At 40.4% G+C, this 25,666-nt stretch overlaps 1 protein-coding gene and 1 pseudogene across 3 annotated transcripts in view; one reads left to right on the top strand and one right to left on the bottom strand.

Moving 5' to 3' along the window:
• The window catches only part of LOC143378509 (lachesin), a 351,722-nt gene that overhangs the window by 89,501 nt on the left and 236,555 nt on the right, over window positions 1–25,666 (top strand). The window lies entirely within an intron of this gene.
• Window positions 431–1,355, bottom strand: LOC143366373 (uncharacterized; annotated as a pseudogene).

Genomic DNA, 25,666 nt, shown 5'->3' with positions numbered 1-25,666 from the left:
GATCAATCTCATTGCGCTCATAAATATATTCGCGACGCGATTTGCTCACCTCAGCTAACGCTCAATGTAATAAGCTTGACCTTTGACGCGTGTCAAAGAAATAAATACACAGAACTTTCACTCATATGTGCTGTGTTGAAATGCACATTTATCGTTCCTAACCTCACCAGCTTGCTACCGCTCAGACCTATCGGTTTCTCAAAGAGTAACGCTCGTTTTTAACATTATTTTCAGAAGAAATATCCATATTTGAAGAGAGATGTTGCAGGTACCTTTTATGTGGTAAAATAAAAAAACTTCGTAATAAGTAATATGCGACCGATGATTGTGAATATAACATAAAAACCATAATAATAGTTCCTGAACTGAATCTATTTTTTGTTTTTAATTTGTTTTATTTGATTTGTTACTATTTTAAGACTTTTAACATTTAAAAATTCAATGGATTTTGCAATAAGATATGCCTTATTGAGTTCATCCAATGATTTATCGAGATGTTTTTCAATAACAGTAGCATCGTTAACAAGTACATCAATTTATATCGTGCCAATAAATTTTGAAGTTGAGACCACCTAGACAATGTCATGTCAACAGGCAATACCCACTTCAAATCGTTGAATGAAATTTCATTACCTTCATGAAAAACTTGTAATTTCATTTCGTCATTAATTACAATTTGAATATTAAGTACTAAAAGATCATTGTCATAATCAAGTTTATAAAAATAAATTCTAGAATTCGCTAATTGAATATTTCTACATTCTGAAATTTCAGGTTTCTCTTTATACTTATTTATTAAATCTAAAAAAAAATCAATTAAATCTAAGTCTTCAAATTCTTAAACTAAATGTTCATGATTTTGAATGACTTCTTTTCTACGCTGTTCAGGATCTTTTCTTTGTGGCAGTACAGGCTTTGAAGGATAAGTTGGTAAATTGGGAAAAATAGAAAGTACTGCATTCTCTATAAGCTTTGGACACCTAAGTAAAATATTCTCAAGTATTCCATTAGAAGATGCAACTTGCTCATATCTAAGAATATCATTATCACCAAAATGAAGACTACAAACAGCAGAGTACTTTGTAGGTGTCCAATGTTTTCGCGGAATAGCAGCTACCCATTTTTTTCGCAATTCTTCATTCTTTGGAGATAGAAAAACGGAAACATAATTGTTTGATTTTAAAGTGCTATCATAATTTCTCTTGCAACCGAGAACACAGCAACGCCGTGGCATTGTTAATTTAGAAAATCTTACTTTAAAAAACTAAAATGAAAGAGATAAAACTCTAGCCTCTACTAAGCAACTGTGCTACACGCAAGTGGAAGAAAAATCAACTTAATTAATAAAATAAGTAACAAACCTGTACTACATTACATATCCTATTGCATTACACCATATCATTAATGGCACAAATAAACATTTATTAAACCCGCGGACAGCCACATCGTCAGGGTTATGTTTCTACCAAAACCGAACTCCCGCTCTGTTGCCAGATTTATGTTCAGCACGGCTAAAGTCCATTTCATATATATTGGCCGGTGAGTTTCGTGAGGGGTATTCTCCCACCACACCGCTTGCCTGCCTCGGTGCTCCTTTCTCTACGTTCTCACTCTCTCTCACGCTACGCTTGCTCGTCGCGCGGTAGGGATTCGGAGCCCGTGAGGTACGCACACATGCAGCGAATCATCCCCACCACTTTAACTACATAAATGAGACACGATTCCGAGTGGGCGTTTCTCGCTTCTTTCTTGCCGAAGGCGAGAGCGAGATGGAATGAAAGCGAGTCTAAACAAGCTCATGCCCGGCGCGCACGCAAAGGACGGAGTATCAGGTGTATGAAAAACGAAGCGAGACAAAGTATGTATCAACGCGTCATCTATCTTGTACCGTTCCTCGCTTGCTTTCAGTCCCTCTGACACACTCTCGTTCCATCTCGCTCCCGCTTTCGCAGAACAAGAGCGAGTCAGATGTGGTGGGGATAGCATCAAGCTCCTGACGTGTAGGCCAAATCAAGTTCTTAGCGTAGAAATAAATACATCAGAATAGGTGTGCTGTAGCTCCGAAAAAATTCAGGAGCTTTATTGGTCAGAACATTAATTCTTTCTCGATAGATTTATTTCGTATTCGGCTACGCATATCTTCGTAACGCACACAACTGCTACGCTAAGAATAAACAACAGCCACACGGCTTCGTTCAGGCGGAGCCGAGCAGCGTTCCCGTTACTCCAGCATACCCTCCAGGGGCCCAGCACCTTCAACTGCTAATCCACGATCGTCAGGTAGTGGTGGCTGATTTCTCCTCGCGCGCTGCTTGTGAAACCGAACTCACCGGCCAATATATATGAAATGGACTTTAGTATTAAAGACGGCTGTCACCAGCCGCACGGTTTTCCGCGCTCCGCGGTAGCCCTCCTGCAGCTATGCCACCTCTGCGACGTCACCCCGTCCTCTGCGAAGACGACGTCCCGCTCGCGTGCCCGGCGGCGCGCGCGGATACACGCGGAATGCATGTCCGCAACCTCACGCGATCACCAATATCACCGACCCTCAAGGAGGGACCCTGGCCCGGAGCATAGCTACGTCGCATATCAACGTCAAGATGCTCCTTAATCACTGGGCCTCCCTCTGCACGTTCGCGCGGGCCTCGTCAGCTCTCTCGGACGAAGCGACCGCGGAGGCAGCCACCATCGGCGACTCTGTCGAGACGCTTTTGCACCAATCGCCTTGGCGGACGTCCATCCCAGCGGCGGGATCCGGCGTAATGGAGGCATAGGCTACATCCATGAGCATACACGTCCGCCGCTACCTTTCAGCCGGAAACACGGCACACGACTGGAAGGGTTGCTCATGTGAGATCCACAATGGACTCCCCCTATCACCACCCACACGTGCTTACCAAGCTCTTGTGGATCAACCGGAGCTCGCACTCCACATCTGCCGCGACTCTACGGTCTACATAGGCTGCTACCCATGGTGGTCCGGATTTTCCATCCACTCGCGGATCCGCTCCGCCTCCTCCTTCTGCGTCATCACACCCTCGCAGAAGGAGGCCATATCGCTGTCCATGACCTCTCGCTGCGCAGGATGGCTCTAACCACAGCTGCGAGCGAGAGGTTTCCTCACATTTTCTCAACGTTTTCACTCTCTCTCGGGTTACGCCTGCTTGTCGCGCGGTAGGGACTCTGTACCCGTGAGGTGCGTATACACCAGGGTTCGGAGGGATTTGGCTGCACTGATGGAGGGGGAAACACCTACAGGAGCGGTGGTAATGTGTGCATGACTGACGCAGGCGCAGTTCATGCATTCCCACCGCTCCTGTAGGTGTTTCCACTCCATCAGTGCAGCCGAATCCCTCAGAACCCTGGTATACACGCAGCGAACCATCCCCACCACTCTCTCGTTTCTTTTTTGCCGAAGGCAAGAGCGAGATGGAATGCAAGCATGCTAAAAGCTCATGCCCGTCGCGCACGCAAAGGACGGAATATCAAATGTATGAAAAACGGAGCGAGACAAAGTATGTATCAACGCGCCATCTGTCTCGTACCGTTCTGCGCTTGCTTTCAGTCCCTCTGACACGCTCTTGTTCCATCTCGCTCTCGCCTTCGCAGAACAAGAGCGAGTCAGATGTGGTGGGGATAGCGCCAAGCTCCAGACGTGTAGGCCAAATCGAGTTCTTAGCGGAGAAATACATACATCAGAACAGGTGTGCATTAGGTTCGAAAAAATTCAGGAGTTTTATTGGTCTGAACATTGATTCTGTCTCTATAGCTTCAACTCGTATTGGTCTGCGCATAGCTTCGTAACGCACACAACTATTACGCTAAGAATAAACAACCGCCACATGGCTACGTTCAGACGGAGCCGAGCAGCGTTCCCATTACCCCACCGTACCCTGCGAGGGCCATGCAACTCTAACTGCCAATCCACGATCGTCAGGTGGTGGTGGCTGATTTCTCCTCCAGCGCTGCTCGCGAAGAGGAACTCACCGGCCAATATATCTGACCCCGACCTTAGTTTTAACAGTAACCAATTTCAATATATTATCATGGATAAACTAATGCGATTTACAGGCAGTTGCAAAAGTCTAAATACAGTACGTGAATTTACAATGTACAGTATGGTATCAGGTAAATAATTATTTGTTGTAAAAATTTGTTTATAAATCGATACGCGTTTTCCATTCCGTGCAAAGGCAGCTTCGATGTTTCGGATCATTATCCTTTTGAAGTGCCCATTGCCCTCTATTTCCACCAAACCAACGTTTCGCTGATGTTAGAAGACCCCTTTTATATATAATCTGATCATTTTTTCGGCATTTAAATTATCCGTAAAAACGCATAATGTCCCGAAACCCCGAACGTTGAAAAATCACCAAACATGGACTTTCATTGAATGTTTAATATTCTTTTGGATAACTGGTTTCCCACGGGCAAACCAGGCTCTTTTGATAGGACTCCAAGCCCAAAAAGAAGCCTCGTTGCTGAACACAACATTGTCCCACGTTTTCGTGTGCCCGCGCTAGCCGTTTTTCGACGTGCTTTGTTGAAAGCAACGGCTTTGAGATTGTATTCCGCCATGCAATATTAATTGGACACACTACTACTTAAGTGCGTATTAGCTTTTTAGTTCCACTATCGATTTATATAAAAAAAATTACAAAAAATAATTTTTTATCCGGAAATATCGCGTCCACGTTCTTGTTGTACATACTGTATATCCACCTCGAGGGATTTACACTTGGTGCAAGACTTTGGCGTGTTTTAATGTCGATATAAGAATGAAAGATATTACTAACATTCAATGGTTTTGGAACTACTTAAATTAACAGCTGGAATTTCGCAAGAATTAGTTCGTCCAAATTCTTTACAACTGTAATTTTCTTGAAACATAATCAGTGAGTAGGATGTAAAAGTGCTTCTAACTGAGAGTCTGTAGTATATTAGTCAGTATGTCATATCGATAACTTTTCGATAGGAATTACGAGCATCATCAAGGACGTCTTTCAATTTCTCGGTGGCGATAGCAGACGTGCGGAACGATATCTTTCGTCTTGTTTGAAAAGAACGTAATCTGTTTAAAAAGTCGAATGTCTCCTGATTTACACGCTCGTTCCTGTATCCCCTGAGGAGAAGATGGAGGAGGAAAGACGAAGTGTGAGGGAAGATTTGCGACGAGAGAAACTTTTCCGTAGGAAAGATTAAGGTGCTAGCATCCACTCCTCCATATCTTTAAGTTCACTCGTCGCTTCAGCCTTTACGGCGCCTTAAAAAGACACTTTCTTGATATTCCTTCACGCAACTGACGAAACTTCGTGATTAAACTTTTAAGAGAATTCGAAATTAATTATCTCATTTTAAATTTTTTTCTAACGCAAATAAGTAAGTGCAATATAAACATAAATAAAAGTTATGTGGGGTGTGTGGTGAATACTGATGAGAGTTTTTTTTATGTTTACCAAATTCTGGCGAAGTATTAAAAGTTTCTTATTAAATACCATTCGTTTCCACTGGTTTTCTAAATCTACAGGATTGTACATTATGTAAATAAAGTACCCGGAATTTGTAAATAAAACACAAACTACTTATTTATTCATCAAAATTTATTATATCGCCTTTAAAATAGACCCCATCTGAGGCAATACACATACGCCAACGCTTCTCGCAGTTTTCAAAACATTTTCAAACGCTGAAGAAGGTATAGCCTTCAGCTCCTTCTGCTAAATCTCTTTTATGGCTTTAAGGGGTCATGCTCAGTCAGGAGGCCGAAAAAGGGTGGTCTTTGAAAATTTTTTACTCAAAAGCTATAACACATTTCTCAAAAAATCTTTTTTCCTTTTAAGGATTGCATCTAGTACCGTGCATCGTAATTTTTTATTTAAAAATATTTATTAATAACTTAGTTATTATTCATAGAAGAATAGAAAAAAAGCGATTTTCGACCTTATTCTGCGATCTTTAAACGTTTGTAGCTCGGAGCAACGTTAACCGATTTTGCTGAAATTTTAGGCACGTATACAACTTACTGCAATCTACAAACGGTTTTTTTTAATTTTCATTACAAGTTCACAAAAAAAAAGGTTAAAAAAGACCTTTACTATTTTTTTTCGCTATTCCGACCAAATACATTTTTTTTCAAAACGACCAAATACGTCATTTAGCAAACTAATCCTTCTAGCTGCGAAAAAAAAACTCAAGTCGTTTGGACCAATTCTAAAAAAGTTATGCGATTTTAAATAGTGTCCAAATACTTTTTTTACGCACTGTATATATACCGGAGATCTTCTATATTATTATATCACTGTCACGGGTGCTAAAAATAAGGAAAAGGTAAGGGAGTCCCAATAAATTATAAATTCTGATCTAACTTCGTCACGCGTCGATAAGTTTCATTGATTCGCTGCTCACTGACGGCGCCAATAGCGACGCATCTAACGCGTATGCTCAATTTTAATTAGTGCGTTTGTATCACGAGATACGAGGGGTACCCCGTCTTGCCCCACCTTCCCCTATGCACCGGGGGACTTTTAAATGATAAATTCCGGGTACTTTTTTTACACAATGTATGTACTGTGTTACGTACAAAAAGTCTTCTGGTTTTTGAACATAGCACTTCAACTGGAATACCTATGTACCTGCAATTTTCTTCTGCTTCATGCGCGTAAATAAAATTTGGAAGTCAATGCGGTAGAACAAACAGATACTCCAATATGCCAAAATCCGTTTGATTATACCCAAAGTTTTGGTTTTACGCGTAACATCTGTCACTGAATTTCCGTAAAAAATACGAGACTTGACAAACCCAAATGACAATGCCAAAAACTGTTTTTAATGGATGTCTAACTTGAATACAAATGTATTGAACGTACCATTTCACGTGAATATACGATTGTTCCCGTGATATGAATGATCAACGTACTTATGTACATATGTACATAGCAGTGTTGGTAGCTTGTTTCTCTTTCAAAGTCTTATCCGATCTTCTCGTTGTGGGGTTATATTTCTCGGCAAATGCACGAGAGGACATTTCACTGCCGCCTCTCTGGCACACGTGTATTCTTCTTTTTTTAATGTGAATTTTACGGCGCGTATTTTCGCGGTACACGCTTTTGCTTTTTATTTCATGGTCGTGAAGCGGTTCGTACGCAACTGTGTAAACGTCCATGGTGCAACGCGCGCACGCGCGTACGTGTTTGCTTACACGTACGTACGTTTTTAATGTGCACTTATACAGGATCTGTTGCCTGGCACGTGCTTCTTCTATTCTTTACGTTTCTTTATTTGCTGCTGCCTACAACTGTCATAGAATTTTTGTTTTCGAAAACACGACGGTGTCTTCTCATTTTCGTTTTTCAATAAACGGGCCATTCTGTTAACGTTCCAAGTCTATGTACTCTAGGTATATATACACTGATTCATTATTAGCAATACGTTGTCATGATTGATCATGCAAAGAGTGTTTATTGATAAGATACTCGCGTGCATGCGCGCGATACTAGATGGGGGATTATTGCGATAAGGGTATTATTATAAACTTAGGATCAATTCTGGCCGTCTATAAGTTTACCAACACTTTCCTCATTGTTAATGTATACTATTTTTTTTTAAGATTAGAAATTCCATATCGAGAGACTTTTCTCATTTTTTACGTTAAAGAAATTGATAAAGATGCGATTCATTTATTGTTTGTATTACAGGTGTATGTATATATATATGTATATATACACATAAGAAAACCAATATATATATATATATATATATATATATATATATATATAAATTGGTTTTCTTGGCATACCATCATCAATTTTGTGGTTCATTTCTTTAATATTTATGTATATAACTATTATGTCCTTATTCGGTGAGGAGTAATCCCCTTTAGCATACGCCTTTAAAAAAAAATAAAAGTTTAAGGGGTCATACTGGTAATCACGCCGCAAAATTCAGCAACATTCATGTTTTTTTTCGCAGTGAATACAATGAATAACAATGTCAAACTTTTTTTTCATTTATTAAGCTACTTATAATGTATACGGAAAAATTGTTTAAATACACTTTTAATTATGTTTTTTCAATGTTATCTGGAGGTAAAAATCTCGCCATTTAAAAGACGGAGGGAGTGATTCAAACTCACAGACTCATCTGAAGCAAAAAAACCAAACTGATTCTTGATCATTATGAGTACCGCTATCACAGGTGCCAGAATTAGCCACGTAAGTCAAAATTTAACAAAATTTCGCGCATTCAAACTTCAAGTTCCTAAATTTTCCATTCTTACTTGAAGTTTGAATGCGCGCAATTTTGTTAAATTTTGACTTACGTGGCTAATTCTGGCACCTGTGATAGCGGTACTCATAATGATCAAGAATCAGCTGGGTTTTTTTGTTTCAGATGAGTCTGTGAGCTTGAATCACTCCCGCCAGGCAGGTACTTCTTTTCAAAGGCGCGATTTTGAACTCCAGATAATATTGAAAAAACACAATTAAAAGTGTATTTAAAAAATTGTTCCGTATACATTACAAGTAGCTTAATAAATGAAAAAAAGTTTGACATTGTTATGCATTGTATTCACTGAGAAAAAGAAGCCTGAATGTTGCCGAATTTTGCGGCGTGATTACCAGAATGACCCCTTAATTAGATGATATCTTTAAATCGAACCGGTATGTACCAAACAGTTATAATGAATTCTACGGAGAAAGGACATTTGCTAAGTAACTGCAAATAATATATTAGAATTACGCCTATCTTCTTCTGTCTGCTCCCTAGCTTAACCTGTTTGTTCTTCTTCCCTCTTTTCTTCTTCTTCCTGCACTTCTTCTTCCTATGCGACTCATTGGAAAGTATGTAAATTATTACGACAGTTCGAACGGCGAAGTTTTTTAGCAACCACTTTATCTGAGGGATTTGTAGTTTACTCAGAACTTATAACGATACTAATAACATTAAATATATAAATTGGAAACAGTTTATATACCTCCCTAGTACCATTTATTTGTTGGAAGTTTGTTGGGCCAATGACGTCTTATCCGTTGGCCAACTGTTGAAGTGTCACGCTATTTTTAAATGGGCCAACGATTGTAATCAACGCAGGCCCAACTGAAGGTTTCTTTCCATAGGCCTAACTGAAGGTTTCCTTCCGTAGGCCTAACTGAACGTCTTCTTCCACAGGCCCAACTGAAGGTTTCTTTCCATAGGCCTAACTGAAGGTTTCCTTCCACAGGCCCAACTGAAGGTTTCTTTCCATAAGCCTAACTGAAGGTTTTCTTCCACAGGCCCAACTGAAGGTTTCTTTCCATAGGCTCAACTGAAGGTATCTTTCCATATGCCTAACAGTCGAGCCTCTACAATAAACCAACAGTAGGAAGACAGTTGGTTATACTAAGCTTCAATAAAAGCCTTATTAACCCCTTGGCCTACAACATCGAGTGAGACTTGTGGTCTCTCGATCGGGCCAAAGATGGAAAGCACGAGCGAGATTCGTGGTCTCTCGATCGGGCCCAAGATGGAAAGCACGAGTGAGACTCATGGTACGTCGATCGCGCGAAACGTAAACAAAGGTCAAGGGCACGCCTCGCGAGCAATCCTTGACGACGACTGAACGTTTCGCCGATGTCTTTTCATCTCAGTTATTCCTGGCCGCATACACATTTATTTACACATCATAAGCCCCGTTAGCCAAGTTTCCGGCACCTTTGTTGCAACTGCGTAACGGGGTTAACAAGGAGAGTATTTTAGGTGTCCGCCTCCGATCATTTTGATTTTTGGATATGTTATAGAGGACCGAAAAATAAGAAATACGTGTTTTTTATTTTTTCCCGTTTTCATATTTGGGGGGTGAAAACTGCGTTCATAGTTAGGGTTGAAAAATCATTTTTGTGGATTTTTGAAAATCTGGTGAGTCAGTCATATTTCGCATTCGAAGACACAAAATTCGTCCATTGACACTATTCCCCTATCTCTAATAGTTCTCGAGATATTCCACAAAAATGATTTTTCAACCCTAACTTTCAACGCAGTTTTCACCCCCCAAATATGAAAACAGGGAAAAATAAAAAAACACGTATTTCTTATTTTTCGGTCCTCTATAACATATCCAAAAATCAAAATGATCGGAGACGGAAACCTAAAATACTCTCCTTGTAAGACGTGTGCGATTGACAACTTCGGACGCTGAGCCGAACCGTGAAATGGCTCGACATGTGGGTCACCGCTGGTGCTGATTTGGTGCCGGCGGTCGGATTTTAAACGGTAGCCCAAGGGATTAATCTCCAAAAAGAGTAACTACAAAGAACAGTTTTCTGAATATTTTTTTTTTTTTTTTTACATTTTACATACATCTAGGGGTACCCGCACACTGCGACATTCAACGGATTCTTACATGTAGCGTAATGGTGTGTATCGACGTCGCGAGGATTGCTCGCGAGTAATCCACGTGACGTGTGTACACACGTACCTTAATAGTTGAGTCGCCGGCCATCAGGGTCCGATCTAGGGGGCGCGAGCAAGGCAACTGCCCAGAGCGGCAAATTTGGTAGAAAGAGAAAATTCCAATCGATAAAAAAGTAAAACTCTTTGAAAAAGCGGTAAAAAATATGTAATATATGTTTGAATCACCCATGTAATTACTGCATTTTTTATAAAACAAAAGACTTTTGTTAATCAAAAAATACCTAAAAAAATCAGTCGGTGTGGGAAATTATATTTTACAATAATTATTTATAATTAAATATAAAGGGTGGCAAAAATCTTTTGTGCCCAGAGCGGCGGAAGAGTTAGATCAGGCCCTGCCGGACTTAATGACAAATTTCCATATTCGTAAACGGAATACAAATAAAAGTGTTAGTTTCACAAAAATTGGATAAAAGTAAACATTTTTTATGTACATTTGAAGAACAAAGATATATATTTTTGGGGCGACTTACTGTGTAAATACCTCACGTGCTACTTTTTAGTGGTTTTATAAAGAAATCAGTCTTTTCTGAAAAATACTCACAATGTAATTTATAAAAAGAAGAACCAGGAAACTCTTCAATAAATTTAATGTTAAAAATATCTCCAAGTATAGTATTAAAACATGAATTAGGCATTGCTGCACTTAAAACGCAATTGCCAGGAACAGATATATATCTTATGCTACCGTATTTATTCTTGACGGTCACTGGTTTCTGGAGCTTATATTCACCAGTATGACAAAATTTCTTTTCGCCTAATCTTTTAGCAACTTGCTCCAAAGGACAATTATGTGACCGGACCATTTCTTTAATTCTAGTTATAAAATTTTCGAACGGAAATGCAGAAAAGTTGTCTAAATTACCAAAATTAAAACCATCATTTTGTAAATGAAGCAGATTATGAAAGTTGTATACAAGAAGTTCCTTACGATAAACGGTAGAGATTTTACGAAGAAACAGTGTAGTAAAAATTTGGCACATGTTCGCCACTGAAAATTCTGACAAAAATCAGAACGTAATATGTAAATCGCACAATGTAATACCAAAAAATGTTTATATACTTTTTTTGGCAGCACATTTGCCAAATCTACGCGTCCTAGATATAAAATAAAAGATCGGAATTCCGTAACCTTCCAATATTTGAACTACTTTAATGGCCGTGGACGCCTAGAAAATTCTGTTGGATAATGTGATTATCCTTGATTTCTGATTTCTAACAGTCTTCTTGATATTTTTTTTATATTAAACGCATTTAGCTTACTGTTACGTCCGAAACCGAGATGGTGACTGGTGATTATTGATTCCGGAACGTAAAGAGGAATATCTTTGCCCCGTCGCCTCCGGCGTAACTATAATCATCCCTCGGGCCGGTCATACTTTTTGGAGTACCGTGCGGGGCAGGTGGATTGGAATTAAAGATCGAGGAGGAAAAAAAGATGTGCGCGTGTTTCGTCTTGGGACCGTCAGCCACACTTCATCAGTAGGGCTATAGCTGACGGCCCCTGCCCTAGACACACGGGGACTTAGAGGAGATAACTTGGAACTTGTATATATACGAATGAGAGTGGACGATAGGGATTTGCGAGAAGTGTAGACCTCTAGCGGCGCCGGCGGAGACTAACCGGCGTGACCCATGTGGTGGGGCCGGGACGTCACACTTACGCTTCTTTGGTCCATGATTCACCCCAGCCTGGATAATTCTTTCCACAACACCTAAGCACACTAAATGCAAATAATCTAACGGAACGTAGATTACTAATCCTAGATCAAGTTCTGTAAATATACTTTTTGATACTTGATGATTTTCATATGCTTCTCGTTTAAAGCTAATATCAGCTCGTATATTTAAATTAGGTGTGTATTTCCATGTCGTTCTACCAATATATATGCCCTCTTGTATAGTTACATTTCCCACAAGCATGAAAAGAATTATGTGACTTAATTCATTTCAAACGAGCCCTTGCCGGTGCACCTGCTACAATGCAACTTAAACGAGAAGTGAACTTTTTATTATCTATTGTAATGCCATTTTCTTCTAAATAGAGACATTCATCCACAAAGGGCGAAGGAAGTTATTACCATCATCTGGTTTAGATTCGCCGGAATAAAGGCTTACAATAAAGGGTGTTTTATTCACCGATTGGTCTAGTATACATAAAATGGGCCAAAAGGAATTCGTTGTACTGAATTGTATTGGCAATCCATCAACATTAACAGTTACAGATAAAAGTGAATCCCACTTAAATTCTGATACTTTTCTATCTACTAAGGGATAATTTTTTTACCTCAATCCCGTCGAAACTCTTTCTCTTATGCCGGTTTCAAATCCACAATATATGTATGAACCACTAGCACATTTCTTAACGTTAATAATCTTTGGTGTACGTAACAATGCCCGTGAATCGCTTGGCACATTTGGATGATGCAATCTTAATAACCTTAATAAATCATCAAGGACAGCATGAGTAATATTATGTTTATGAGACCAAGAGATTAGAGATGAACTTAGGTTTGGGTCTATAGGTACATCAGGTGTCAGAGTAGGATAAATAATTTCATTGGCAGAACTATTAGACAGAGCAAATACCCCAGCATTACAATCAGATGCAGAAGGTACATCACTATTAGAAATATTAAAACCTGTTTCTGGAACAGCACTTATTTGTACGATCTGTTTGATTTGTTTTACTTGGCAAGCCACATGCTGCTGTGTAGTTCGTTTCGATTTTCGTACCGATGATGTACTGTGCTTCTCCTTTTCTCTCGGCCTCCATCTCTGTATTTTGAAAATCTAATCTAATTGCTTAGGATGGCATTGATTTCACTATCTGTAACAGTGTCTACTACCTTATTTTTACGCACAGCACCTACAACAAGCAATTTTGTTTTGCTATACATGGGTTTTAATTGTAACAGTCTTTTACACATTTAAACAAATAATAATTAGAAGATAAAATAAAACTGGCCAAGAAATCTGCGGTTGGGTCTTTATGTTAAGTGACGTGGGGCCTGCGTTGGTTACAATCGTTGGCCCATTTGAAAACAGAGGGCATTTCAACAGTTGGCCAACCGATAACACGTCAATGGCCCATCAAACTTCTAACAAATAAATGCTACTAGGGTGCGTTATATGTAGGCACATACGTATTTATAAATAAAAAAAGGAAAAACTGAACTTAGGACATAATAACAAGTTTTTGGATATATGAAAGTTTCTGACGTTTGTAAGTCAACATTCAAATGTTGGCTTACTTTGGTTGGACCAATGTAGTATCATCGTGGTAAATTTTTTGTTAATTAACCAACCATAGTAACTGTTGGTCCAACATTGAAATTTTTTGTTAATTATCCAGCCATAATAATTGTAGGCCCAACAATGAATATGCGTTGGCAAACTGTCGTCGCTTTTTTGTTGTAGGGTCTATATCCTAATTAATTCCCAACTGTTGGCAACTGTTGGCCAACCAAAAATGCTACTAGGGCTAGTTCGTATTTTCTTTTTAAAGGCAATCTTGCTTTAAAAAAAGAATTGCTATCTACTATCAAAAAAGCAGCAATGTATGTACTATAAAATATTAAGAATAAAAGTAGTTTTTCTATCTCTTAAAGTTTTTAATTACTTTGTGATAACACTATGCAACTGGTACCTAAAGCAAGCTAAACTGAAATTTTAAAATAACAATTTATAACAGGAGAATAATTAGAAGCAAAAATTCCTAAACATTATGAATTAAAAATTTTCTACATAAAAGAAAGAAAACAGTTTTCGCTGGAAAAAAATGAATCATTAAACCGTTTGAAGCCTTCACATCGATTAAGTACTCACAACTGTGTTTGTCCGTGCAAGCCTTTTCACAGTTTTCCGCACTTATTTCACTCTTTTTTCCCTGTTAATCGATGTGAAGTACTAGACAAGAGCTCGCAGAGTAGCATAGTGAAGTATCTGCACAGTTGGTAGGAAAGTATGACGCGGATAAAGCTTAACCCTCTATTTCTTTCTATAGTGAAGAAGGAAAGGGAAAGCGATTGTGTGATCAAAATACACTCTGCGTGAATCTATTACTGCTAAACTGTAAAGAAATTTATGTGAAATGTATTTTTACAATCAAAAGAAACGGAAAGTATAAAGTTTGAATTCCTTGCATATCTACTTTGAAATTTTGTAATTTCTTGTGTTTCTTGTCTCTCTTCATCCAAGAAACAATAATCACACATATGATGATGAAACTACTATTTATATAAAAATTTCTATTACATTCTAGTGTTATTTCAATTTCGGTCTTACATACACGGATAAAATTTAAAGGCAATATACAAGAAGTAATTAGGTATAAGTAAGTAATAATCACCGGTGTAATTAAAATTGATGAATACAGGAGTGACTAACTAATGAGTCATATAATCCGTTGCAAGTCAGTATTTTAATAATGAGTGATAATAATGCAAACATTATTAATATCTTATTTATAACGAAGTATGCGTTGTGTGTGGTACTATATTATGATTTTATGGAAGTGATGTATTTAGTTTCGATTAATTTCTTAACAGCGACGAATTTTTTTTCAAGAAATAAGGTTTCTCAAGGTCACTTTAGGTTTCTTTGATCAAAAACGTACTACTCCTTTTTCTATCGCTGTACAGTTGAAGTGTGCATGCTAAGTGACCTTAAGTTGTCCTTGAACTTAAAATTATTGATATTGGGTATTTATCACAAGTGATACCTACCTATTTGTAACACAATTATTGTAACTACACTTCCTGTAACTAGGTGTAACCGTGTTTTTTATAGGGCTTCATTAGAGAACGTAATATAGTATTTAGTCGTTATAAGCTCGCGGCTCTGAACGCCGGAAGCGTCTAACGTGAAGGGGACACGATTCCCAGCGGCCGTTTCTCACTTTCTTCTTGCTGAATGCGAGGGGGAGATGCAACGAGAGCGAGTCAGAGGGACTGAAAGCAAGCGAGGAACGTTTCGAGACAGACGCGTTCATACTTTGTTTTGCTTCGTTTTTCGGGCGCTTGATAGTTTTTCTTTTGCCTGGCTGTGCGAGCAGCTGTGGTGGGGTGTGACACGCAGGGTTGCAGGGAAAGATCCTGCAGCAGCGGAGTGGGAGCATACGCGTAGTGGAGTGGGAACACCTACAGCAGTGGCGGTATATGTGTGCGTGAGACGCGATGATGGGAAACGAACCGACGCCAGCGCCAAGCCAAGAGACCCCACGACCAACCGGCGTCGCCGGGAAATAGGTTATCGACCCTGATTGGCCGTGACGTCACTGGGCTTGGCTTGGCGTTGGCGTCGGTTCGTTTCCCATCATGGCGTCTCACGCACACTTGTATCGCCGCCACTGCTCTAGGTGCTCCCACTCCGCTGCTGCAGGGTCCTTCCTGGCAACCCTGATGACACGGGGCTGCGTCAAGCTTCTACGACATTTGCGGAATCGTTTCCGTCTAAGTCAGTGGTTCTCAACTTGTGGGCCGCGATCCGCAAGGGGGTCTCGAAGAGTTTTCTGAGGGTTCGCCACGGTTATTTTTAGTTGCCGCTTCTTAGCACTTATTTATTTTAATATGGTTACATTGCCAGAGTCTATTAATGCTGTAACACTAATTTTTCATAACTGAAAAGAAGACGAAACTGATTACCCAGATGCAAATACAACCATAGCACATATATAATAAATTTAATTATCTTATTTAGTGCGATGGTTGTGTTTGCATCTGGGTAATCAGTATATTATTATATATATATGAGATGGTGATTGGTGATTGATTCCGGAACGTAAAGAGGGATGGATGATGATCTTGCCCTGTTGCCTCCGGCGTAACCGTAATCCCTCGGGACGGTCACGCTTTTTGGAGTACTGTGCGGGGCAGGTGGATTGGCATTAAAGATCGTGGAGGAAAAGAAGATGTGCGCGTGTTTCGTCTTAGGACCGTCAGACAGACTCATCAGTAGGGCTATAGCTAACGGCCCCTGCCCTAGACACACGGGGACTAAGAGGAAATACCTTGGAACTTGTATATATACGAACGAGAGTGGACGATAGGACTTGCTAGAAGAGTAGACCTCTACCGGCGCCGGCGGAGACTAACGGCGTGACCCATGTGATGGGGCCAGGACGTCACAATATATATATTAAGAAATACCTATTTTTAATGTGTTTTCATTACTTTATTAAATTCATCAAAAAAGTTAGGGAAATACTGGTCTAAGAGCATATGCCCATCGCGCACACAAAGGATGGTATTGAAGTGCCGTTGAGCTGGCGGGTTGTAAAGCCGCCCGACACTTGCTTTTCTTTATTTCAAATTAATGAAATAAAGCTGCGTTGTTGTGACTTACGTTAAGTAGAATTGCACGTTAATTTGGATAACTAATTTATTAAAATATTACTGGAACTATGGACTATGGTAAGTGATACAAAAAACTTACTGTTCGATGGTCTGTGTGTAAGTGAGTCGGAAACGAAAAACGGATGCGCTGGTCAGTCAGGAAGCGGAAGCAAGGAACATGGAGGTGCGACCTTCAACCGCTCGCGATTGGTCCAATAACCGTGAGCGTCCCGCGCGTTTCACAGAAAATGCGGGAACGCGTTTTAGCCGAAACCTTGGTGTTTTCCTAAGGAAGCCGGAACACTCGTGACGTCATAGGCTGACTCATCCAAGCACGGGGCTGCCAAATTTGCCTGCGTTTCTCAGCGCGTTCAATGGGGAGATATAAATTCTCTGGTCAGTGGATCTCAATCACCTTCTACCTTGCGACGCAACCGACGGAGTATCCTGCGTCCGAAAGACGGAACGTACCGTTCCTCATTCGCTTTCAGCCCTCTGACTTGCTCCCGTTTGATCGCATTCTCGCCTTCGCAGGTCAGGAGTGAGCTAGAAATGGTGGGGAGAGCTCCTAACGTGTAGTCCAGACGAGCTTGTAACGATTAAATACTGTAGAATCAGTGCCAACATTGCCTGAAGATATGGAAGGCAATTCGCTAAGGTAGTTAATTCGCCAATTAGAGTATAGTCGCCATTAGTACATTTCTATCCTCATTACTTCTTTTGTAGTCGCCGCGGCGGGTGCAAGAGACTGAGAATGGATGGCAGGGTACACGACAGCGACAAGCCATGAATTTCGGTCGAGATAGCGGCGGCATCGTCTTATTGAAATAAAACGGCAAAGGATAAATGCGAGCCGAATAGTAAATCGCTTTGTTAAAGGTTCGACCTGACGCCCGAGCGTCGGACTTATAAGGATATAAAAGTGTATGTATATACTGGATCTCCCGGTGGTATAGGCGGTGGGGTGGTTCTTTTGTAGAGTTGGAGGTGACGATTCTATATAAAAAAATAAGTGAAAAATATGCAATACATTTTTGTCGTAACTCACTTACCTAGTTCTCTAGAAAATTGACTTTGAATTTCGGCCAGGTACACTTGCACCGCTGTATAGTGTTCGACGCCCGCAGGGCACGCTGAGGGGAACGTTCCTCGCCATTGTAAACAAAAACCCATAGTAAGGGAGAAGCATTCCCGTTGCCTTAGCGTGCCCCTCTAGCATAAAAACCTGTACTTCGGTGCTTGTGTATCTGTCTGAAATGCGTAAAAATTTTATATCATTTCTATATCATTTCTACCTTATTTTTTCATGTAGAATCACCAGCCTTCTGCGTGTGCCACCGATTACGGGGCAATCTGCATAGTGTATAGAAAAGTTTGTCGTTCCTACCTATCATGGGTGATTCTACAGAATCGCATCGGTGGAGATCTGTTAAAAAAATGTGGCGCAGTATTAACCCTGATATCAAACTTGAAACTCAAATTCTTTGTGAAAAGTGTCAAACGAACCACTTTTTCGTATTCAGTGTGTAGAAAATGTTTGCATTATATTCTCTCATTGAACTTATTACTGAACTTGTTATAATAAACAACAGATTTACCTTGAAGTACTTACGCTCCTGGACTTCTATTTGGCGTTAAACACGTGACCCTTCACCTTATGGTGCTAGAACTCTCTCATTTTTGTCGTTTGTATTTTTCCGCAGCATAAGGGGATCACTCATACAAGGCGCGTTCAGAAACTGACTACGCATCGGTGTCCAATTCACATTTCCAACAAATTGCGACGTTAAAACCAATATTGCGATATATTGTTTAACAAATTTACGTTGATTCAAGTGTATAGAATAGAATGTTCGTACACCCTGTACACGGGAATTTGCTTGAATAATGGTAAACGTAAAAATAAATATAGACCATTGCTATCATAGGTTAATTCTTATTTTCTAACCTTGAATGACTACATTTTTCGATTTCATAAAGTTATTGTTGCGGCGCATCAATGATATCACATCAGGATGTCTAAACTTATAAAAAAAGTAACAAATAGGTACAGAGTTGTTTCGAAAAGAACCCGCATCTCGAGTCCGGGCATGAGCTCTTTTCGAGGCGGGTAGTTTATTTGGCTTGCCTTTGCTCTCTGCCGCGGTGAGTAAGGGGGACTAAGAACGAGCAAGAGGGCATGCGGTAGCGACAATTGATAAATTACGGTCGCCACTGCTGCAGCGTCACCTATCGAAAAGGGACGGAATAGATCTCTCTGGCACCTCTCACTCGCCGCGACTACTGCAAATGAAGTAGTAACAGAAACAGGTTCTTTTCGAGGCAGAACACGCGTTTTTTTTACACAGCACTGTAGCTTGTAGGTTATCGTTCGTTTCCATCCGCTACATCGAGCAATCGGTGACATAATTTTATGCGCATTGCCCGACATCGGCCGATATCTAGGAAGTTTACATACCTACTTACTTGGAACGATATTTCTTAGCCAAGTGTAGTATGTATTGCGTTTGAGACCAATATATATTTTAAATATGGATCAAGAACGTAATACATTACATATCTCTTATATGCTCACTCTGTGGTTGCATTATTTCATTGTATACACGTGCATTATGTATTATGCTCAAATTTATACATAGGAACATGTGCACATGTTTCATATAATTATAACATTGCAGATGTCATTAATATATTTATTTATTCATTATTACTTATGTTACGAGCCAGGGCCGTAGCAACGCGAGAGACCGGGGCGAGAACGGTATTTCCCAAGGAATATGGTTTATCAGCTTGTTCGGTAAAGGTGCAGAACCTGATGCGAAATCAGGAAGCCGCTAGGATTATTATAAATGAGGACGAAAGGTGCGAGGAAGGAAGGGAGATCAGGGAGCCTTTAGGAATGGAATCAGACGCGGACGAACCTGACTTTAATAATCATGGAGCCGCAGGAGAGTGAAACTTCGCGAATGAACCCGATGCGTAACCGGGGTGTCACACTAGGACGAATTCGGCGTAGGTATAGTCGAGGAGCTGCCAGGAGGTTGGAGTATTCACAGACGAACCTGGTCTCAAACCAGGCAGCTGCTAGGATGGTGGTAGATTTACAGACGAACCTGATGCGAAATCAAGGATCTGTTGGATACGGATGAACCTGATGCGAAACCAGGGAGCCGCACAAGGATGAAGTTTTTGTGGACGAACCTGATATGAAATCGAGGAGCCACTGGATCGGCGAAATTGCCTTGGATAGGTGACACGCGCCAAAGAACCTGATACGAAATCAGGGAAATGTTAGTTATGCCTCGTAATTATAAATTAAAGTTTGATACAACTCGAGGGATAAAGTTGTATCGGTGGATACGTTCAACTATGGTTCATAAGAATTATTAGATAGAACAATAGTTTTCAATGATATACTTGATTTTGTTAATGAATATCTGTATATTGGAAAGTCAGTCTTTAGAGTACAAGTGTATAGTGTTGCGATAAATAATTAAAGGTTTAAATTACCAATTATTGCACGGTGTTGGCGCACTGGCGATGCGGGATCTAAGAGTAGTTAGCTGTAATTGCCAAATAGAAGTATAACCGAACTCGTGGATTCTATAGGGTTAACCGTAGATTCGAAAGGAAACCTGAGCCCGATCTCACTGGCTACAACCAACTGTTAACGAATCCGGTACAACGTGGCGTTGTACGTAACTGTACAGATCTGAACCGGCAACGATTGAACTAATAGGGTTTATATGTACAGTCAATCCTCGTTACCAGTCCCACGAACGGGGCTGGCGGCGCGCTCATAGCGCGTTGTGGACACTATTCAGCGCGGCCAATGGCGCAAGTGAGAAAACCAAAGAGCGAGCAAGAGGAAATGAAAGAGCCTCTCCCTCGTTTCCGGATTCCTCCACTCTTGTCCGAAGGATTCCATGAAATGGCGGGGATAGTCGCCGGGCTTCTAATGCATGGTAGAAACGGGCTGGTAACGAGTGCGTACTGTATAATTCTTACAATGTGAGGAGATGTAACAGAAGGGGTTCTAGGGCATTTTCCTTTCCCAGATGCGAGCTGGAAAATGACTTGAGAGTGAGAGCAGAAAACTATTCTCCATACGTCACACATTTACGTAGGTGATACATTACAAATTTTATTCGTTTCATATTATTCAACGCGAGAAGCGCAAAACTTTAGCACCCAATTGTCCCTTCTGCATTCCTATAGATCATTAGTAACAAATATTTGTTAAGGGTAAAATACAATGTACAGGGTTGTCTCGTTGTAAGGACGCCGCTCAAGGGACAAGGTGGACCCTTACGAAACGGTATGCTATGTGGCTCGCGTTTGGTCTTTGCTGTTTTCTTTTAGTAATACGATGCCGCCGCTATCTCGCAGGCCTGAACGAGCCAGCATTTTCGAGAGCATGGAGAAAGAGCATCTTGAAGCGCTAACCTACGCCTTCATGAGCAACAGTGCCGTGGTGGGGAGTGTGCGTGAGTCAGGAGTCTCAGGCCCCTTTAATGCTAGCAACGAGCTAATCCCTGATCATTATCAGTCCTGCCTTAAGGACATGCACACTATCGCAGCTAGTGGCCATAGGGTAGAGGAACTGCTCACAACGTCGCACAGTGGTCCCAAATCGCCAAAAGCTGGCCAAAACCTTAACACGTACTTAGATAGTTGGATAGTTTCCAATTTATTATAAAAAATAAGGGCCTAAGAAGAAATCTAAGTACACCACGCGATGCAACAGACCTTTATCTTGCGGGAAACATCAAGAAAAACTAGAGATCATGTACAGTTTTCAATACAAAAACGAAATAGTTTGGCAACACATGCATTGCTGGTAGTGGTAAAAAGCGGGAGAGATCTCCGCAGTGTGTAACCGAATTCAGCGATCTTCTTCCGTGGCATTCAATAGATATAATAATGTCGCATGCATAAGGTGCAAATCCATGACGAGACAAAAATATCGTCTCTCACATGAGACTTCAATTTCCCGAGACAATGATTTCATTGTTTTCTTATTTTTTAATTTTTTTGTCAGTAGTTTCTTGATATAATTCTCATTACTCTCATCAGACAAGTTTCATGATATATTTTAAAAAATCTCATCTCTCGCGACTATTTCCATTATTTCCATTTTGTTATTTGTGAGATTTTTGGCTCATAATAGAAAAGTCTAATGCAAAATCTCATCGTGGATTCGCACCTTTATACATATATGTATAACAAAAGTTATCAATACTGTTCAAAAACAACATTCCAACAATATTAAAATGCGGTTTAATAATTGTAGTGCATATCATTGTAGGTATGCTAGGTGATTAAGCAGAATTCACGAAATGGACACTCGTAAACTGGTAAGGCTACGGTTATACTGGATCCGTAGTCGTAAGACTAGCTCGTCGTCCATATCCGGACGTATTCGGACGAACGTTTCAACGCCATTAAAATCAATGGAAGCGGTTATACTGCATAGGGGTGTGCGGGTACACGATATTACGGGTACCCGAGCCTCGGGACGGGTCGGGCAGCGAACGGAACGGTTCGGGTACCCGGGGATTTGTCGACACATAATTATATTCGTGTCCCCGTTATCTTCAGCCGCAATTTACAACTCGGGACCCGATTTGCGATTCGGAATCCGATTTTCGAATCGGGATCCGACACTCGAGTCAGACGCTCGTATCATGGTATCACACGCACGTATGGATACGTAGGTATCGAAAAGTATCGATTCCCAAATGATACCTCAAAAGTCTCGATCCTTTAAACTTCACTGGGTCCGGGTCCAACGAAAGCCATAACACTCAGTGAGGCATCGCGGGGTGTTGTTTTCGCCACGGAGTGCTGGGCGCCATGCGGGTTTGTTTGACTCCCGTCACGAGAGAATTACCCTGTACGTCTGTTTTGGTGGCTCCAGAAGCCGAGCTGGAGCTGAACGCGACACTGTTACTTTGCTAACCATAGGATCGGTGGGGGGAACTGCAGTCGTGTGCGTGCAGGCCAGTACCATGAGTGTATATAGCTCTATACTCACGGATTATCCCACCACAACACCGTGCCTCCCGATGAGAGATGCCATGGATCGTCCTGGTGCACAAGTTTGTCATTGGAGGGGGAACCAAACTTGGCGTCGATTGGTTTGACGTCACTGCGTCATCACGCGCATGCGTGGCGTGCTCCCCCTTCACACGATCCTGAGTAACACGGATTCCTGGTAGCGATGTTAGGGAAAGTTCACCGGAGTGTCTCTATGATGGAGGGGGAACACGTCACGCATGCGCGTGATGACGCCGTGACGTCAAACCAATCGCCGTCAAGGTTGGTTCTCCCTCCACTCCGGAGACACTCCGGTGAACTATTCCGTGGCATCGCTGATTCCTGGCAACCCTGCTCATGCATTGTTATCTTGCGCTTCCCGAGATTCACGCTCACAACACACACTCTTGACACGCACTCCAGTCACCCAAATCCTTCACGCGCATTCGGAGACACCATTCAAACCTCTCACCCCTGACACATTCGGTACTCTACCATAAACATCCTCTCCCGGTCTCAATTGCTCTGTTCCAAACATACTTTATCAACCGTAGAGTCTTTGCACACCCACATAATATTTTCGGATATGCGTTACCATAAACCTTGATTCCGTCGAATGACGTTTCTACTTTTGTCGCCTTAGAACGGATTTTACACCTTCTCGGCTTCTCCGTACTTGCAAATTGGCGCAAAGCATGCTTAGCACTAAAACAGATACTAAACCAGTCGTGAATTTTACTACATACATATATCATTCAGTTGGCGAAAAAAAAAACTAAAATATCAGTCAAATTTATGTATAATAAAGCTGTGATTGCAGTTCCATTTCCTCTTGAATTTCTGGGGAACAAAATGTGCAAATATAGATTGCGATAAAAGTTTTCTCTGGAACTAAAATTATGGTTGGATTTGTCGCGTGTGCAAGAAATAAAAAAAAAGAAGTGCGGCGTTATTGTTACTCGTAGTTTTTCCTGCGCCATGCATGCGACGTGCCACGTTCGTTTGATATGACACGATGTGTGAATGTAATATTATTTTTATGTAATATATCTTTATTTTCATATTGTTTTTTTTATAAAGTTTTCATTTAATAAACATTGACGAAAATGAAAATTAATGAAAATGTCGAAACACTTTATAATTTGTAACGTACAACAAATAGTTTTGTCGTATACTGCTCAACATGAAAGTATGTATAAAAACTGAAAGAAAATAATTTTATTAATATTGGTAAGAAATTTATTTGCTTATTCATGGAATGCGCTTTCGTACATACAATAACAGATTATGACGCGGATAAATTTTATTTCTACATATTACAGAGTAGAGTGCCCCATTTACATTTTTCCAAGGTCATCTTGAAGGTACTTCAGAATCATCCACGTTCTTCGGTATAATACAATGGCGTGAAATGACATTCACGATATCATGATCTTGAAATGATCTTCCAGTTAATATTTGGTGAACTGTTCCTCATTATCAGATACTCCTGTTTGAATCAACCCTCCACCCTTATTTTCAGTCACTTTTTTATGTCTTCAATAACAACAGAAATATTTCAGATATAATAAATCAAATGCGCTACATAGCGTTCCTTTTCACTTCAAACGCTTTCATTATATTTACCCACCGCGTTCCTGATTTGTTACCTTTCTTTTTCAGTTAATGATTCACCGCTACATTTGTTCAGTCAAGTTCATTGGCTAACGGAAACACAATTTTCAAACGCGTTGTTAAAGCGTGTAGTATTGCACGCAGTTTTATATGAATGCAGTGAGAGTGAATGATTTAGTGGAGGCTATATTAGGGGACACTCGACAGTCTAGTGGAAAAGCTTGATGGCTCTCGTGATCGGAAGGAAGGCAGGGGAAAAAAAGGAAACGTTCATCGGTGTTGCCGCGTGCTACAATTTTTTTTATCCATTTTACGAGTGCCTCGAGTGTTCGTTCGAGGATGAAGCTTTGAATAGAAGGGAGATGAGAGGCCTAAAGCAGGTAAATTCGTGGATATTAAATTGTAACCGGATGTAAAAATTGACGGTCTTCACGTCATTGGTACCGGATACCTCCAGGAGTATGTTACGTTTGTTTCATCGTTATGACCTATCTTAGGGCTGACTGTGTAATTTTATTCCATTACGGTACAGCTAGCTGTTGCGGAAATACATATCACCTAAACGTATACCAGTATTTTTGTATTGTTTTGTTTCCATCATAATCGATCTACGATTTGCCATTCATTTTTATTAGCGAGAATATTAATGTATAAGTTGGAAAGTGTTAGATGAATTCAAACTTTTTTCACCATAATCTAAAGTAATTGGTAGAACTTTTATACCTCTCTGGAGTAATATTATCTGTCAGTAAAACTTTTTAAGAACTTTCATGGTAGGTATAGTTGAAGTAATTATACGAAGTTACTAAACAGTTTTTTCCTTAAAGTCTGGACCGAGCATACCCAGTTCGTGCCTCTACTGAATTCCATCTAAGAGTAGACTCGTTCCGCGCAGGGATATACTGTTGATTGGTAGGAAATTGTGATTGGATCGATACTTATACTATTAATGATATTCACACAGAAAAATGCTTACACCGAATCAATACCCGTTTGATACCTCATTGAAAGTATCGATACCCGTTTGATACATTATGAAATTATCGACACTCGTTTGATACTTCATGGAAGTATGGATACCCATTAGATACCTCACGAAAATATCGAAACACGTTTCGTACTTTTACAAAACATTTACAATTATAGATACTCATTTGATACTTCACCGAAATATATTGGTAAAAGGATAGATATTTTATCAATTAAGAAATTGTATTGATTCCCCAGTTAAT

Source organism: Andrena cerasifolii, chromosome 2, assembly GCF_050908995.1.
Source record: "Andrena cerasifolii isolate SP2316 chromosome 2, iyAndCera1_principal, whole genome shotgun sequence".
In the NCBI taxonomy this organism is placed as follows: domain Eukaryota; kingdom Metazoa; phylum Arthropoda; class Insecta; order Hymenoptera; family Andrenidae; genus Andrena; species Andrena cerasifolii.
The sequence above is the reverse complement of the archived record's forward strand: the minus strand, read 5'-3'. Positions and strand labels throughout refer to the sequence as shown.